This window comes from Leptinotarsa decemlineata, unplaced genomic scaffold (assembly GCF_025532065.1).
Source record: "Leptinotarsa decemlineata unplaced genomic scaffold, Ldec_3_MD MMD2_tig00000010_RagTag_RagTag, whole genome shotgun sequence".
Classification (NCBI taxonomy): domain Eukaryota; kingdom Metazoa; phylum Arthropoda; class Insecta; order Coleoptera; family Chrysomelidae; genus Leptinotarsa; species Leptinotarsa decemlineata.
In genome coordinates this window covers 2,933,658-2,945,575 of record NW_027412538.1, presented here as the reverse complement: position 1 = coordinate 2,945,575, position 11,918 = coordinate 2,933,658, and the positions used below count along the sequence as shown (strand labels likewise).

Genomic DNA, 11,918 nt, shown 5'->3' with positions numbered 1-11,918 from the left:
GATAATAATGGGAAAGAACCAGGATAAGGTTGGGATTTCCCAACATGCATAACTTGAAGAGAATTCTGAGTTGTTTGAAATCTTCAAATAAGTTTAATTTCTCCCAAATAAGAAAACAGTTCTGAACAGTCCACAAATTTTGAAGTGACAATTTTACAAAATTCCCAACTTTTGTGCATACCCTAACTGGCATAAGCATTCAGCCAATCTTTGTATAGCCAAGTAAGAAAATTAATATATTATAGTAGTAACTAATCCGTCGGCTTTTATTTCTTCGAAAGTTGGGAAATTTTGCTGGTGGGGTTGGGAAAATTTGGATTCCCTCCCCCCCTGTTTTTTTTTCGCTACGGCCCTGATTGAAGTATATGATCTTGAATTTCATCACTTACTTAGGTACTGCTGAGATGGTGGATGTTGTTAAAATTATTTTGAAATTGCGACTGTCATTTTAGTTTTACCATTAGTTTTTCACTTTTGCCCTTTTATTTTGCTTATTATCTTTCGTTTTATGAAATATGGTTTTTACACTTTGAAGGTATATTGAAAAAGTGAGTTGTACTAGGAAAAAAATCTGTTTAAAATCTGTTTTTCCGTTAATCAGCTGTTGCCCCCATACGAACGACAACCCTCAGAAGTTGAGAAACTTGTGCGAGCTAAGGACGAACGAGGTCTTACCTTTTAACGTGTGATTCCTAACACGATAACATGATAAATCTGCAAGGGCCACTGCTCGAGTTTTCAACGAGACTTTCGTTCAGTATAATAAAAAATAATTATGTAGTGGAATTGTTCCATAAATGGTAACGTTAATAACATACAACATGGCCGTTCAGAAATCTATCTATACTTCTATACTAATATAATTGTGGAAGTTTGTAAGGATGTATGTAAGTATGTAGCTCTTTCACTCCTAAACGACTGAACGGATTTGGATTAAACTTCACATAAATACATCTTGTACATGCGAATCTAATATATAAAAATGGATGTTTGTTGGTTGGTTGGTAAGTGATAAACTTCTACATCACTCAATCGATCGTGATGAAACTTGACATGTATAAGTAATTTTTGATAGAGAAGGTTTTTAGGCTATCAATTCTTCTGTAACTCGCCACTAGATGGCGCTGTAGAACAATTTTTTGAAAGCACTGTTCTATAACGCTGTGCACGCCTACGTTAGTTGATTCTGATTTTGTCAAAACATTGGAACAGCAGCGATACAGCAAAATAGTACTAATTAGTACTACAACTACCAAATTCTACGCGAGCGAAGCCGCGGGCAACAACTAGTAATCTTATAGAAGTGTCGAATGAAAATGAGAGAGAGAAAGAGAGAAAAAGAGGAGTATCTTGAAGTATACCTGCTGACTGATTAGCAATTGGAAAAAGAAAATATTTTTAGGAATCGCATGAGGCAACAATCAGTTTACTCTAGTAACATATAGTCTACAATTCACAAAGGTTTTGTGTAAATTTGGGCATAATATAACGATAAGTTTCAAGTAAGTCGAAATAATATTCGTAGGTTCTATAAAAAAATTGTTCATTTATCAGGAAGTAACACCCAAATTTTTCATTTCGAAGGAAAATAGAAGTTTCAAAAATGACTGTGACATCACTAGTACTGAGACTTACCTCCCTTTCAAATCATGAAATAAAATGTATATGATTTTTGTAAAGCAGAAAAATTACATGAATAAATATAAGACATACTATTCATAATATGAAACGCTTGTTAATTTTTTTTATAATTATCTGTTTATTATTGGAAGAATCATGAAATTCAAATCAATTAACAGAATTTAGCTTATTAAAGACAGAAGGAAAAAAACACCTCAAAAGTACTGTTTTGTTGATTAAATAACCATCAAATCGACATCAAAAACAAGTTGGTAATGTAGCACACACAGTCAAAACACATCAATTTCCAACAGGTTGACTTTTTGTACAGACCTATAACACGTCATTATAAGAGAAATGTCAAATCTTGATAACGATTTTTTCCAAGAAAAAAGTATGGATACCATTTTTTTTAGATATTTTCACGACCTGAAATCTTTCTCTTTATCATTTTTCCGGTAGCTCCCATCATTTATTCGCCATTTACTATGGCGTATTTGAGGTCTTTACAAATATTCAGCTTGTTGGAACTTATTGTAAACTCAGTCCTTTTTTCATCCACTTTGACTGGACTAAAGAATACACGAATATGAAAAAGTTTTACGGTATTGCCAAGCTCATATTAAGTTCATATAAAAAATTGTAAAAAATACATAAAAAGGAATATTATTATACATGTAGTTTTCAACTATGTGATTATCCCAGTATCAGTGTATAGACCCTTTGCTCATTTCAATTGTCAGTTTGTGTCTAGGTGATGTTTCTAGAAGGAAATAATGTAAGGACAATATACTTAATGGACCTAGAATTCAAATGTCTACAAAACGACAGAAGACAGACAAAAAATGTGATTTCCAGAAAATTTAATACGAAATAAGTTTTCTTTTCGGATATATTGAAGAAAAGTAATTTGGTATCGACATATGTCTCTGAACCGGATATAATGACGTCAGGACAATTCCGTTTTCTGCTTCGATAAGTTTGTTGGATGTTAAAATGGACACCAATATGTCTTGGCACAATCATGTCGCTAGAATTGGAAAGGCTGCTTCTCAAAAGCTTGGAACACTGTTCCGAACAAAAAAAATGTACACACATCTGCAACTTTTGATGCTTCATAAAACACAGATCAGACCTTCTTTAGCGTATTGTTCTCATGTATATGGAGCTCAGCCCCTAAGCATAAGCTGATTAACGGAAACACATATTTTTTTTTAAACGGATCAACCAGAAAAAAATCATCCGCCTGATTAGAGACACTTGCAACCTTGTTAGTATGGAACATCGAAGAAAGGTTGGGATTTGTCTCTCTTCTGATACTTTTACGGGAAGTGTTTAAGTGACTTAGCTTAGCACATTTGATTCTATCAAGAGCGGTACATATCAGAAATACGCGACGGACTGTGGCTGTTCATCGTTTTGAGGTTAAACTCAGAACTGTTCAAGACCTGTTTCATTTGGAGAACTGCATTTATGTGGAATGCACTTCCTATGAACGTTTTTCTAAATGAATTCAATCTCCAGCGATTCAAATCCAATTTGAACCGCTTCTTTCGAACAGGCACCGCTCTTAGAGCGCCTCAAGGATTTTCTTGTAGTGCTTGTGTTTTGTTCTTGAAAAAAAATAAACACTTTGAAAACATCTTACAATGATCCGTAGTCGCTAATTGAATTTGTCTGAGAAAACAAATCCTTCTATTAAAGAATTATGTAGGGCCAAAAAACTATTTTACTGATTTCGATGAAGTCATGAGGGAAGTCATATCTGTAAAAGTCAAACCAGAAGAGTGAGATGTGATGTGTGAGAATTTTTGATTCGATTCAAGCCTTACTGAAATGTGACGACAGAACTAGGATAATTAATGAATAATAAAATGTCTTATTTTTGTTGAACTTTCCCAAAGTATGACGCCAGTAAGACTTTCTCGAAAACGATTCATTGTTGCAATCTCTGATTTATAATTATAAAGAAGTAGATGATATATTAGATAATATCTCCTAATACATGACCACGGTTACACGTGTAAACGTTGTTATAATTACCGGGGTTTTAAAATTACTGGGGAGTATATGAACGGATCAAGCGTAAATATACGAGTACATAATACATCAACGAACTATACAAAACAATAAAACTTACCCCAGTACACATAAGATTTCAGGAACTCCGGGGCAAATACATCACTAGAACCACAAGAAGAAACAAAAGAGACACTGGCCACACCCTGAAGGCCCCGCGGGGGCGCGAGGAGGATCACAAGAAGAAAACTCCCATTTTCCCCAGCCAGGCTACTAGGAGCCCTGAAGGATATCCCGGAGAGGTTCCAAGACATCCTGGGCGAGTTTCCGCCAGCAATCAGGTGAAGGACAGACTACAGCCAAGTAAGACCTGAAACAAACAACCCTACCCACCTTCCAAGAACACCAGAAACAGAGACAACACACAACAACTCACAAAGCTCACAAAGAAGACCAACACAGGAATGAAAGAAGACCCAATCAACATAGGACAACCCACAAAGAAGACCAACACAAGGAATGAAAGAAGACCAATTGCTCCAAACAACATAGGATAAACACGCAGTGACACAACAACAACAACCAACTTATATTAAGACAACTCTAACCCAATATTATTATTTTTTATGTTAAAGTAAATTCATAAACTAATACAGCCCCTGGAGAGGCACTAGCCCAAAGCAGGACACCATAGAATGAAAACATGTAAAATTAACAAACAAACAATATAACATAAATAAACGTATTCGACTCGACTCGTTGTTTTGAAAGTTTTGTCCGTTTTCATGAGACTACTTAAAACTGCAATGTATCAATGAATACTTCAATGTAATCTAAATAAGTGACATTTGAATCACTGTACTTTTGGTAACGTAGCACAAGTCAAATAATTACGTCAGTATAAAAATTTTGTGCTTTTTGCTTGGGATTGAATGAATTTGACGAAGGTCGTTTTTGCCTGGTCCTGATTGGCAAAGGTTCTACTGGTGCTTGAAAAGAAGTGCTTGAAAAGAAGGTAGTCGATTGGCGAGGAATCTGGGGAGTTCGGTGGGTGAGGCAGAACTTCGACGATAAATTCGTTTGATTTTCGCACGGTAATTTTTGTAACGTGCAGACGGATGTTGTGTGGAGTAAGATCAGACCTCTTTTGTTGACCAGTGCCGCCTGCTGCTGACGCAATTTTTGGTACATTTTGTCGATTTCCTTACAACAGAACTTTGCTGTGATGGTTTGACCCGTCTTTTTTTGGTGGGTTTTCGCCTTTGGGAAGTGCCTGGGTAGCTCATCGGTGTCTAACCACTGTCGTAAACGCCTTCTGTTGATGTAAAGGATCCACTTTTCATCACACGGGGCGATCCGATCTAAAAAAATATCGTTTTGGTTGCGCAAAAGCAAAGAAGAAAACACCAAAATGTTTGTGAAAATTGTTCAAGTATTTATTTTTAATTGGATTTGTTTGAAATTTTATTTGGAACAATCATGAATAACAAATCAATTCACAGAATTGAGTTTATAAAAAAAGGAAGAAGAAAAAAAATCACCAGAAAGGTGCTGCTTCGTAAAAGAGGATATATGCCTCATCACTCACAAGCGATTTTGGTGAAATTAGGGAACACGTGTGAATCGTTGTATTCATGCCACGTGGCACTATATGGGTGTCTGCAATATGATGTGTAATGCCCGTTGTGAGTAGTTCCACTGTGATTTGAAAGTGCATATAGATTATAATGACAAGGATCCACATTGTCTGTTGCATAATTGCTCATATCTAATCCATCTTAAGAAAAGTCAATGAAAACTTTCAATTTGTCAATGAATCTTTCCGTTGGAGACAATCTTTTTAAAATAATTACTAAAATACAGGGAAACTTATAGATTGATAGGGACTTTATACATTTTCTTCTTTTCTTGCATCTCGAACACGTTGTTTTTTTCATCCCCATACAGGTTTTTCTCTCTTGTGAAGGAATCCAAGCAATGCGACAAACTCGATTGGCCAGTTATTTTGTGATATGGGGAGAGACAAATCCCAGAAAGGATCGAAGCTTACTGATGAGTAACTACAGTGTGTGCACTTCATAGTGGATTTTAATTGACCAACTGAATTGTCTACAATCTTAGAGTTGTTCATATTCAAATATCTCAGCCAATACTCTCGTTGCTTTTCCGCTCTCGCTCAGTTTTTCGTCAATTTTCGTTAAGATGGGTTCAGGTTTCTCAGTAATTTTGTTGAGGTCCTCATGTAAACCTTCTAAAATATATCAAAGGAATTCCTGGGCGTCTTGATGGGCGGAACCCATGAATCGAGGGGCAAATCTTTGAATCTGACTTTTGAAGTAGACCGTGTTAATTACTCTTTCAGATGAATTTTCTGAGCACAATTTCTTGATAACTTCTACGAACGCTTTGATTCAAACACCTTTCAAACTAGAAATACTAGTATTAATATCTTCCATGTGTGTATCCTTTTTTAAATATTCCAGCAACCATCTCGTGCATGATAAACATTAGATTACACTGTTCATGAAACAGGTGTTTCAAATCTAATGTTGTAATTATTGATATTACATGGATAGTTTTATTAATTTTCATCAAATAACAGGTCAGTGCATTCATGTTCATTTAAAAATAAAACAGAATTGATTTATCGCCTGATTTTTTTTGTTGTCCTATGTCGGTGTGGAAAAAATGTGTCAAAATTGGTTGAAACGATACAAAAGTGTATCAGTATTAAAGCCAAATACTTTGAAAAAAAATGAAACAGTTTGTTCGAAACATTTCTTTTAAGATTTTTGAAGGTGCTCCTCGTATTTCGAATATTCAACATTCACCAGAGGGCAGAACAAAGGGTAATCTTGAAATGCCTACCCCTGTCGTTCGAAACTGAAATTAATTTTCAATTTGTAGAAAATTTTGAGACCAAAAACGTTGCAATGAAATATTCCGCTGTAGTTATTGCTTCCTGGATACGTTCATTTCGTCGATTATACGTTAATCGTTAGTCCCCCATTCGTCTCCGCCGGTTAAACGATATTCCTTTTCGGCCGTTCCCTGTAAAAAAGTCGATCGTAAAACAAGGTCCAACAAGGCAACTTTGCCAGATTGTACCGGTGCTGTGACTCGGCTGACAAGATAGCAGCCAATGACCGCTGCGCTGGAGAACGTTGAACCGACAAACTACATCTCGTCGGAACGGCCGTGTAGTTCCGGAATGCGAGAAAACCTACGTAATTATCAATTTTTGGTAAAGCAGTCACCGTCACGAGTACCCCCTTAGGCGGTGCGCGAATCAAGCCGCTATCAGTACTGAGTTGATATGCTTCACTCTAATCAAGATGGTTTTCATACAGGGTGACAATTTGAAAACTTACAATGGCTGTATCTGAGTACCTAACCAAATAAAATATAAGAAATCGATGAAATCAACTTCCACAATAGGGAGGGGGAAACAAAAAGATGCAATAGCTACTTGTTTTCACTTACCCCCAGCCACCCCAACTTTATATTATTAAATTGCAACCCCGTACTTGTGATACCTTATCTTAGATATCTTAAGAAATGTTATTCAGTGGTACCCTACAAAGCTACATTCGATGTGGTAAGTTTTGGTTTATTAAATAAAACACTATTTATTTAAATTTAATTTTTTTTTCTATTATTCATTTAAGAAATGTTTAAAAAATTCTTATTACTATCATAGCATTGATATTAAGACTCTTTCAACATTTTACACCTGTACTATTTTTGTTCATTTGTACCTGACAAAATTTGACTTAGTTGATAAGTAAAAGTAACAATGAAGGGGTATTTCAAATATCCGTTTTCAAGAGGTTTTTTTGTATTGCATTTTTAATTTAAGACGGGAAACGATCCTCTTATTCTTAATACATTTGATTTTTATTTCAATACGTTATACACGAGAAACATAAGTGTTTATCCGCAACAATGGTGTACAACATAACTGAACGTGTGGAAATAATTTTTATTTATGGTAGAGAAGATCAGTGTTTGTTAAGAACAACTAAAGTATTTAACCAGACGCATCCGGAGAGAAATGTAAGTAACGTGTACATTCGCCAACTAGTAGCAAAATTTGAAGGAACTGGTACTGTCACAAATAAAAAAAGGATCAACCAAGATTACTGGACGAAGCAATGCAAATTGAAGTACTTGGACACTTTGCAATGAATCATACTTCATTGAATCGTAAGGCAGCTACAGCAAGCGGATTATCCCGCGAATCTGTAAGGAAAGTACTTGAATTACATAAATTTCATCTATATTAAATGCAACTCCTTCAAGAACTTGTGACGGTGACCCCGACAGAAGAATTGTATTTGGTGAAATTATGACAGCTAGAATTATCGCAGAACCTCGGCTCATCAAAAATATTTGCTTTAGCCTGGTGACATACTTCGCGATTTCCGGGCGGCTTTTTCCAGCGCGATTTTCGAGCGGCCAACTCCTGCTTTAAATGGAACATGACAGAGTTTCCGATTTTTAACAAGGGCGATTTCTTCCAGCCGACCGGTCGTCGGATTCCGAGCGACAATCGGAGGGCAAGGGCGACCACGTAGAAGAGAGGGGGAACCCAGGTAAATGAATGGGACCCGACAGTGTTGACTATTTCCGAGCGGTTTTTCAGTTGCGATTCGAGCATGGAAGTGGAAATTTTGATTCATAGCGTTGTTTGTGGGACAAAAGCGACCCTGGTAGTTTTTTTAACAAACTGGAAAGAGATAAAGCATAGACGGTCGTAGGGGCACTCATATAACAGAAAACCTTTTTTTCTGGTCCCTCTTTCGATGCACGTTGTACCTCCTTGGCTGGCGTCTTCCAGAAAGAGCACCTTCTGCCAGAAAATCGTTCAGAAATCACGGACACTGTCAGGTACTCATTGTAGCGATTTTTAATCAGCTGAAAAAAACCGCTGGAAAAAACCGCTCGGAAATCGCGAAGTATGTCACCGGCCTTAGTGACGAGTGCACTTTTTATTTGAATAGGCACAGGAAGAAACAAATTTGTCGTTACTGAAGTGGCGAGAACCCACGACTATTCAGAAAAAGGCATACGCAATACCCCAAAAAAGTAAATGTTTGGGTTGGTATATTGGGAGATGCAATTAGTGGTCCTTTATTTATAGTAGAGAATTTAAACGGCGGAATGTATGCCCACATGTTAGAAAGATCTATCGAACTTCGGATAGTTCATGAATTAGAGAATCAGAGAGATACACGGCAATTAGTCTTTGAAAGAAAATTTATTACATTTTCAATAGGATGGGAAACCTCCTCATTATGTTAAAAAATCTGGTAAAATTCTATTGAATGACCTACTAGATCCCCAGACCTATCTCCTTTTGATTTCTTCCTCTGGGGCCACCTCAAATCTGTTGTTTTCAAGACGCGACCTGACTCAATAGAGCAATTGAAGGAAACAATACGTCAAGTGTTTGAAAATAGATTCTATCATTGTCTTGTAAAGAATGGAAATCATTTCGAACATTTCTTAAATTAATAATGGAAAATAAAATTTCAATTCACATTAATCAATTTTATTAACCAAAAACTACTACATCGAATGTAGATTTGTAGGGTACCATTGAAGAGCATTTCTTAAGAGCTTTTAGAATAGGTATCACAAGTAGGGGGTTGCCATTCAAGACTATATGGGGTGGCTGGGGACTAGGGGGTAAGTGAAAACAAGTTAGCTATTATATCATTTTGTTTCCCTTTCCCTATTATGGAAGTTGTTTTCATCGATATCTTATATTTTATTTGGTTATTCAGATATAGCCATTGTAAGTTTTCAAATTGTCACCCTGTATAAGTTTTACTAGAACTTTGCAGATTTATTCATTGAAATTAAGTGATGGATTTCTTAAACGTTAAGGAATTTGGATGCGATGTTTTCAAAAATAATTGTTGACAAGGACATATCAGGATTACGACGCCTCTACGACGCGGCTGGTCTAGTATGGAACATTATCTGCAACTATCGTCCAATGCAAATATAAAAATCGTTAATAACAATCACACAATAAACACCGACTGAACAGAAAAAGAGGTCTGTTGATCTTTCACATCAACATAATCGATAAGTCCAATAGTTTTTTTCTGACATTCCTTCAAACCATTGAAATACTTTCAATGAAAACTATGAATTTCCATGTATTTCAACATGCCTAACCATTAAGAAAAACGAAAAATAATTTGTTATACATAAAATTGTAAAAATAAATTAAAAATGGGGATCCTCGTTTCTCTTTCATATTCGTGGATTGAATCGTCTGTCGATCCCTAGATGGTGTCTTCGTAAGAAAAGATGTCATTGTCTTTACTTTCTCAGACTTCTCCTTTGGATACAATCGAGTTCAGCAAACTATTCGAAATGTAAAAATTGAAATAAAAACAGTTCTTTTAAAAAATATTTTTTGTTAAAATATTCCCCTTTCAATTTAAAGCATTACTTTTTGAATTGATATTCAAACTTTCTGATTCCAAAACGTATCTAAAATATTAACACCACCGTTGATTAACATTAACTTCAGCGTTAACGTTAATATTAGCATTAGCATCGACATTTATATCAACAATGACAAAATCATTAACAATGGCATTGACAATAACTTTAACATTGACATCGACATTAACATCAATATCGACATCGATATTACCATTAACATCGACATCAACATTAACAATGGCATTGACATTAACTTTTAACATTGACATCAACATAGACATGTACATAGACAAAGACATAGAGATATACATAGACATATACATATACAAAGACATATAGATAGAGATAGACATAGAGATAGTCATATATATATACATAGACACAGACATATACATAAATATAGAGATAGACATAGAGGATATAAGTATCTATAGAGAATATAAGAGACAGCGGGATATAATACATGCATTTTTTGTTGACTTTAAAGCAATTTTCATTTACTTTCCAAACGTTTTTTTCGTGAAAGGCTCCACTTTTGAATTTATTTTGATTTACTGAATTTGAAAATTTTCTCCATTATTATAGAAAGACATAGTAATTGTGATTACATTTATTAGGAGAATTGAAACAAATTTCGATTAGGAATACACATTACAAGGCAATAATTATAAATAAATATTTTTAATACTAAACTAACCACTATTGTTTCTAACGAAAACACAGATAGAAAGAATCTCGCTTAGCAGTTGTCTATGTCGAAAATTAGCTTGGGGGCTTCGTTCATCTTTGATATTCACAGATTAGGTCTTCATTTGATCTCTCAGCTACCTTAATGTTGGTTCCGAGTCAGTTTAGGATCTAATATTAGGTACTTCCAACAGAGCCGACTTCTTCTTGTCGTCACTGATGTCACTGAACGACAAAAATGGTCGTTTCAAGAATAACAACTAGCTTATTTATTCTGAATCGTCGTTTATTCTGTCCCTCGACATACAAAAAGTCGCACAATATAAAAAATAATCACTTTTTGTTAGTATAGAAACCGTAGAAAGCATAGAGAGTTCAAACATATAAAAACTCGTCACAATATGGACTGTTCTATATAATTTTTCAACAGTCTCACGGAATCAAAGTCCTATTTATCATGACAATAGATTATAAAGTTAATGAACTGTTTATCATATATTCTTAACCTTTTCAAAGAGGGACGGTTTCAGTATTAAATTATTTAACCATTTAATCGTAAAATTTTAATAGTAATTAATGACCAATTGTTAAAACATAAAAGGTATGAGAGAATGGTCCCAAACCGACTAAAAGTCGGTACATAAATATATCCTTTTCTTGAAAATGAAAAATGAAACTTCCTATTACACTCCACGGCTGATGGCGAGCAATCGCGCAGGTACAGACCGTCCCAACTGAATTACTATTGGATTACGATAAGCTCTTTGCCGGCCACTGTCGTACCTAGTATTCGTATTAATTAGGGTAGTAAATGGAACATTATAATTTTTTTTCATAATTCATTTAGTATTATAAGTAATGAACACTTGAAAAAATTATTTCACGTGCCTGACTCTTGATAGCTGGTTTATTGTTAGGTGATGCTATTTTTTCAGAAACAACACAAATTATTCAGACAATGCCAAACGCCAACATCATTGGAGGACAAGTAATGATTCGCCTCTGTACAGAGCATTTGTATGTCTTGCAAGAGCTGTAGTGGGGGTTACATTGAAACGGAGTTTGTGCGCATGGTGCCTGCCATCACGTTTGGCGCTTGCTGTACTTTATATATGATAAATAATAAA

At 35.3% G+C, this 11,918-nt stretch overlaps 1 long non-coding RNA gene across 1 annotated transcript; it reads left to right on the top strand.

The window, feature by feature from the left end:
• Nucleotides 1-2,290: 2,290 nt before the first annotated feature.
• On the top strand, nt 2,291-4,394 carry LOC141480795 (uncharacterized). Its single transcript, XR_012464565.1, has 2 exons — nt 2,291-2,398; nt 3,776-4,394. It is a non-coding gene; the product is annotated as an uncharacterized lncRNA (long non-coding RNA).
• Nucleotides 4,395-11,918: the final 7,524 nt, after the last annotated feature.